Below are 8,014 nucleotides of genomic sequence, written 5' to 3' on the forward strand. Positions count from 1 at the left end.
CGATCACCATTTCTAGTTCATTTTTCAATACGTGCCTCAACTTCTTATGATTCATATCACAGATTTGAAGTAAACATTGCCATGATGTTTATCAACAAGGCATTTGTTTGAAACTGTTGACAGAAATGCCTTTTTTCTGTGAGGGGTTGTACAAAAGACAACCTAGACAGCGGATCTATTGATAATGAGAAAATTGAAGTATAAACAACTCTTATGCATGAACTAGGTTCCAAGTTTCACTATGGGTACACAGAACATTTGACGCTCGTTTGATATATGTGTTGATGGTGTCATTGTTATATTGGTCAATACGACGATCAGCAGCTGCATCACATATCATATACTATAGATGGAAGGATGTCAAACGTGAAGGCCACTGGGTTTGTGTGATGTGTGTTGTGCCGTCGGTATCGTGCAACTGACGATTTTAAACGGAAACAAGAAATGATTTGATATTGCATGTAATGAAATTATTGATTTTTGCAGTTGCATATGTGTGTTTCAACGATGGGGGTCGCATGGTATGCAGTTAATTGGTAGAGAACGGAATTTAAACTATTATGGCGGTGACTATTTCAACCACTAAACACATGGCTATTCAACGTAAATTATACTGAATGTATGGTAAGTTGTTTGACATTGCCAACCACATTGCGGATTTTGCTCATGAAAAAAACCAGCTAGTCTTCGATGATGTTCTGAATCTTTATGTTATCTGCGAGTGAGATAAATTCTAAAGGCGGTCAGTGGAAAACACCGATCGATTTATGTACCAGCTTGAAGTTTGTATCCAAATAGTCTCAGCTAGTATGCTAGATTCAAACCAGAATTTCAAATGCATACTTTTCTACATACCTCGGCAATATGATGACAAAGATAAATTTGATAACATAGAATACTATTGTTTAGTCTAGTGTTTCACATAGCAGCCGCCATTTTCTTATATCATGTTTCCTAGTAAATGCTATCACATTATCCCAGAAAATTGATTACATTCATGATATCTTTTAAACAAGAGGTGATTTTGCTGCGATTACCTTGGTTATCATTTTAAGAACATGCCATTACTATTTTTTATCTAGATTTATATTGCGGATGACCTAAATAAGGCTGAAGACACCTAACATCCATGGGCACCTAGTCTTATCCTTCTTGTATGTTTTGTATTTTTGTGTCTTGATGTAATTCGTCATATTCTGCATTGTTTTATCAAAGTATAATAATTATTGTGTTACCATGCCGGAGGCAATTCTTGTTACGTTTACTTGGCAATACCTTTATAATGAAATCACGTTTGTCGCGCTACATATGACAAAGTTAAAGAAGAAAATAAATAATTAAATGAATGAAAAGATATTACTATAACCAAGAAAATGAACACTATCATAATGCCTTGGTAAAAGTATGTATATACACATCATGTAGTCCATGTATTAACGTAGCGACAACAGTGGCCCAGAACGCAGATACTAACAAAACAATTTACCACTGTTAAAACAATGTGCCACGATATGTATGATTGTATCTTCAAATGTTTATGTTCCAAATACACGACGTAAGATAGATGTGAATATATAATTGATTACGAACAAATAGGTTTCTAGTCTACCGACATTTCAATGTTTTTCCTGTTGATATTTAATCATGTAGATATTAGTATCCAATGGTATCAAAATAAACTTCCTCCTGAAAACTCATGCTCAAGATACAAATGCCAATCGAAAACAATACCGTAAGCTTGCTTCCAGAGTCTTCATCGCTCTGTATGATGCAACGTTTATCAATGTATATGATTGAACAAATACTGTTAAGACTAAAACAATACATACCCTGTGTATTGTATTATATTATATAGTAACAATTAATCAAAGGGGCATGACTTTTACCACGAATATGTTTATTGATATAATTTACCTATCGTGCATAAATCAGACGGGGAGAAGATAATAAAGCAAACGTCATATACAGCGATGTCACTTATTAAATTTAGATAGGTAAACTAATCTGCTGATTTACTGCCAATTTTACATGTCTAAAACAACCGACTTTTCAAATTTTGTAAAATAATTTTTTTTAGCATTTCGGATACGTCATAATTCAACCTATAGTGTTTTCTCTTCAGATTCCATGTCGTCATATTGCGAAATCGTGTCAAACGAAAAATATTTGCTCTACATAATTTATAATGGAGTTTGTTCCTCATAAACCAAGTTGACAAAATTTTAATGTCATATATAGTCACATTTAACCCGTGTTAAGTGTCCAATTTTACGCATTGTTACAAACTACCTTACAAAATGGAGATATTGTCCAAAGCTTTATGCAAGTCAATGGAAAGTATGTATCATATTTGTCATGCTGCACAACACATTGATAATAAAAGTCTAAATTAAAGCACTTCGATGAAATAAGATGAGACATACACGTTGAATTAGTGGCGGTTCCAATGATTACGCGGACCTGGCACTTTAACTGGATCTGTGTTCTACGTAACTTGATACACATTACCAGGTGTCATTTGCTACACAGGTATTAAAGTGACAGGTGTAAAGTATTTACACATGGGTGAAACAGACTTCTAGTTATCCTCAAATAAATAGCTACATAAATATCAGCTCTTTGTTGATCAAATCCAGGACAGTATTTCACAACCACAATATATGCAGCATATGTTAAATATGTTTGCTTAATATTTCTTGCAATTGTACCAAATACACAACGAATGCCACAATTTAAAATTCAACATCTCAAAGTATCAACTTATACATTGCAGGTTTAGTACTTTCCTTTTTAATATCACATGGGCTACATTTGCATATCTGTAAAATAAAGTCAGACAAGATTAAAAAAAAATCTTGTTCATTAGAACGATTGTAGGTAATATTATATTATATATGTATGTAATACCTGTTAATAACAATATATTTACGTTCAAAGCTGTATTTCTTGACTAAGAGGACATGCGTTGTCCGAAATAAAGCTTTATTCAAATTACAATGAACAAAACATTTGTGTATTAGTTTCTTTATTACAAAATAAATGGTGTTTTCTAGCGTATTTGTTTCTGGTCTTTTTACATATTTTATTTCCTTTTCACGAAGTCATTTTTCACAACCAATTTCTACTTGTTTACAGCTAAAATTATTTCATCATTATTACGTACATATCTTTACACTATATATATCTTTTTGTATTAGAACTACTCTTGTTTGTATATTCCTGAGCCATTGAATATGCATCCTAAACCAAGGCAAATTTTCTATATTGTAACAATAAAAAGTATATTTCGTTCACGAAATTTCAGAAATGTGGTGCATATGTGATAAATTTTATCAAAATATAATGGATATTATCATTAGACAGACTGCTCAAAACATATCTTTCACCCATCCCGGCACATCTCCGAAGAGAAAGTACAAGTGGGCATACCTGACCGAAATCTGCAATCGAACGATAAAAATATTCCACGTAAAGGACTGAATCTTTGCCAAATTCCGTAGATGCTATGTTCCTATTGCCTACTTAGTATATATGTACGCAACTCACCGCGTTTGTGCTATATCAGTAATAACTATATGCATTTTAAAATAAATAATTACCACAATAAATCTACCATGATATAGTATATACCCCCTCTCTATGGTTATATAAACAACATAATAAAGTCATATACTCTACACTCAATTTTGATAAATCTCTTTCTATGCATATAGATCATTATTAAACTTTGCTTTCAACCAAACAAGATGGTATTTTAGATTATTTAACAATATAGTTACAACAAAATTGTAATGCTATATACAAAATTTATAACATATTCTTCGTTTAAATATGTTACCGTAGACAATAGTGTTCGTCGCATTAATTACGAAATTAAAATACCGGTACATATTTTTTTTCAGTAATCATATCTTGTATTGCGTTTCAACCCAAAGCGACTCGTTTGTTACTTTATCCCGATACGGCAAATAAAAAAACGTCCGAATCAAACACATGTCACATGAGATTCCTTCTAAAGTCATCTTATATCTGAGCGTCGTTGCTATCCTATCATTTTATATTAAATTAAACTAACAAACAAAAATGTGGACGTTTTTCCTTCGATAAATCATATTGTTTCAGATTGATTTGTCTGTAGGTTTCGACCATTCGAGTTGTTATTATACTTAGAAGATAATTTAAACGGTGATATCTTTAGTATTTATTATTTTTCTAAAATTTCAATTCCTCTCAATATATAGGAGTATATGAGTCTTGTTCTGCTGTTATTATTGGCATGGTACATTATCTTATATTTGTTTTGTTAAGCAGTTAACAATTAAAAAATCGTTTGCGCTAATGTGCATTTGTCCTTGCATTCTGTAAAATTATTAAGATGCTATTTTAGACGAAGTCTGTAATAAACAATCAAAATATTAAGTTACTGTTATAGGAAATATAAGTATCAGCCAACATAAATAATTTGTCAATAATAAACCTTGTACACTAAACAGAATCCAGACTGCCTAAGAATCAAGGCGCACACATTGAAAGTCCCTAAAAGTCATTAGGTGACAACCAAATGGATATTAATTAATAATTATCAAACGAAACATTTTATAGTTCATTCACCAGTGGCACACAGACAGGTTACATTAATTCACATCATCCAATCCATCCCAAAGGAATAATTTAATAACCAACTCAAAAAGATTTGGGTCTCAGAACACACGCCTGTATGTCATACACCGGTGAAACGTTTAGACAGCTCTTGTCATTCCATTGGCTAAAGTGTTGAGGGATTCATTTGATATTGTACAGCATTTAGTATGCATAATGTAACATGTAAACGCAATCATTGGTGATGAGTCGAACTGTGATTTAGTCTATTAAAAAGTGTTAGGCTGGAAGGTAACATATATTACTTCTTTATGACCAAGCATGTAATAAAACAACAATAAAACAAATTTACGAGTATCTTCTGGCGTAGACTAACACTCTAAATCACTGTGTATTATTAAACATTAAGTGTACGAGCGTGTGTTGTATCCACAAGGATTGCTTAAGATACTCATGGTCGTATGGAAACAATATATTTCAATCTGGGATTGTAGGTAACATGTGTTACACATATTCGAAAAAAAAATCAGATTAAGTAATGTATTGTTATACTCAGAAGTTGTGTAAATATATATATATATTTATACCAATTTTAACGTAATAATACCTTACCTGATATTATCCAAGTCCAAGTAGCATGCTGTGAGGATATGTCAAATGTACAACTACTAAAATGACTTGCTCTGAAGTGCCCACGTCATTGGCCAGCAAAGCAAAAAATAACCATGTAATTGTGTTTATTCCGGAACTGTTTGTTTATGCAGGTCAACTGGGGTCAATTCGCACGAGCAGTACCAGAAAGACCAATCGCGCCAGTTTTTACATCGCTGGATGACAGGCCAGAAAATCATGACAGGGCGCAGCTGACTAAATCCTGGCATGGTTGCTTCTGGTTTCCCCACCGGTACGAAATGTAGAGTATTTAACAACACGTGTCTTATTTTCAATACGTGATTTTGACATGGTTTTCTGGTAAGTAAATATTGAAATAATATGTTCTTTAGAAAACGAAAAATAAAATATTCAACTAAAACGAACTGATGCAATGAGTAATTAGTTATATTGTTAAAAAAATAGTAAAGTTGCATTTGCATTTTGATATAATATAAAAAAAATAGTTATCTAACAAACAAGTAACAAATAAGTGTAAATTTATGTCTTTGTAAAGCATAAATATCAGCTACCAATATCTTTAATAATGGCTACTTAGATCAATACAAATTGAATTCCGATGCACATAATGCACATAATTCTTCACATATATACACATATATACACAAATATACACATATAATTCATAGCTGCATATGTACACATTTGAAATCTACATTAGGGTATTCTCTGGTAGACAAAACATCCATGTACATGAAGGGGTACCGTTAGAACGATTTTCAATCCTTGGGATTGTTGGTCCTTTCAAGAATTAAATGTTCATTTGATATTTTCTCATTTCATCGGTTACATATTTCCCTATAATAAAACGAGTTCAGTACCCTTTTTAAATACCACTTTAACTTTACATGTCAATACATTCTAGAAGTGTCGTGATTTATGTCAAAAGTAAGGTAAGGTTTGAAACATTCCATCGTCATGAGCGATATGAAGTCGTTTTCGATGCATGTTGATATTTCGATGATGCAGGATACGATTACCATTCCTTAACAGGCAATGCATATCTTGGGTTTTGCTCTTGGTTGTTGTTGTTTTTTGTTTTTTGTTTTTTTTTTGTAATTTTGGTCAAGTGTCGTTTAAATGTCTGTTTTCTATGTTGTTCGACAATGTCATATCTGTGTTCATTTTCAATAATATTATTAGGAATTCCAATTCAATAACATTATTTCCAAATACAAATAATTGACATCTTTTAATTTGACTAGCTACTACTAAAAAACGTATTTAAATAAACTCGAACTTACAATTCTAATAATAATATTGGAAATCAAACGTATTTCTAGCCAGTGATAAATTGAGCTATTACATAGAGGTAACACACTCATATGTATGAAAGTTTAAGGTAGTATTGAATATTTACATATTTGAGTAGCTGATATCCATCTGTGAAAATTTCTTTGTTTTTGTTTAATTCGTTAATTCGTCTTGCCTGTTGATATCGCAGTTTCCCAGTGGTGATCTCTGCGAAGGAAATATGTCTATGAATTTTTCCCTTGATCACGTAATAATGAATCATCTGATGCTGTTATACTTTGAAAAGATTGATCATAATCATAGTCAATGTAAAATTCAAAGAGGAAATCATCAGGTGATGATAAATTACTTAATTTCTCTAAGATAAGTGTTATAATTCTAAGTATCTTTAACTAATAGTGTCCTTTACACTTCATGGCTAAGCTATAACTCCGAAGACTCCTGTATCGGATACTTCAGGGCCTAGCACCCCTTCTATCTAGCTGAGTACGATTGTCTGGTAAACTTCACACTCATAAATACGTCGTTTCAAATACCTTCACGACATCTCCGCATTTCCTTCTGAGAATTCTACCATGGATTGTCTCCATGCCCTGTGTATATCTTACGTATCTGAAGGAATTCTCCCGCCAGCTAGGTTATTTATTGCGATCTTGGGTTACCTTGCGGAGGTTTGTGCTTCATGTCCAATTCTGTATCTCATCCGTTTTGTCCCATTCCCAGGAGAGCTGTTTTTGAAAGATGTCCGTTCGAATAGGATAACTTACAAGGCCATTGTTTCTGCTGCTGGCAACTACAGTAGTTGGTGTGGATGCGTTCTAGATTTGAATCATACTATCGTCAATGCAGCGCATTTATATCACACAATAAAAAGGATTATTATTTTCATTGTGCCGACAAAATACTCTTATAAATATCCGACCATTGCATGGATATTTGTGCTAACATTTTTAACTGACAAACGTATAGTGTTCTGCTCTGCATGCATACATTGCAAAGTGGGAAAGCTAACAGTTCTTACAGATCTGTGAGTTGACTGCCCAAATCACCATACCCTCGGATAAAAGTCGGCATCACTTACGGTATGATTTAGGATCATTCTCTTAACAGACGATCAGATGTTTTGTTTTGGAGTCATGTATGCGTCAATTTATTGAATTAGTTTAGGCAATGGACATTCCTTTTTGATTTATACGATGTTTTCTACAAATACATCTCCAGTAAATATAACTTTCATTCATATTTCCAAATCGAAAACGCAAACTTTCAAGGTAAACATTGTGTTCTTATTCTTGCTCTCGTCATAGGTCTACAGATAAATGACAATGCAATATACATAAACATGTTAACTGAATTGTTATATTACCTTCAATAATATATATTATTGTATTAATCATCTTATATTCCGCATTAACATATTTTTTTCTATATTTTGAAATATTTATTAATTTACTTATAAGTAGCGAATAAATTCACAAAAGGTCATGAC

At 32.4% G+C, this 8,014-nt stretch overlaps 1 protein-coding gene across 1 annotated transcript in view; it reads right to left on the minus strand.

Moving 5' to 3' along the window:
• Positions 1 to 5,489, minus strand: part of LOC117321759 (homeobox protein Hox-B5-like) — a 30,672-nt gene extending 25,183 nt beyond the window's left edge. The window contains exon 1 of the mRNA XM_033876276.1: positions 5,212 to 5,489. The gene's annotated coding sequence lies outside the window, so the exon portion shown is untranslated. The remainder of the gene's footprint in view (positions 1 to 5,211) is intronic.
• Positions 5,490 to 8,014: the final 2,525 nt, after the last annotated feature.

Source organism: Pecten maximus, chromosome 2 (genome assembly GCF_902652985.1).
Source record: "Pecten maximus chromosome 2, xPecMax1.1, whole genome shotgun sequence".
In the NCBI taxonomy this organism is placed as follows: domain Eukaryota; kingdom Metazoa; phylum Mollusca; class Bivalvia; order Pectinida; family Pectinidae; genus Pecten; species Pecten maximus.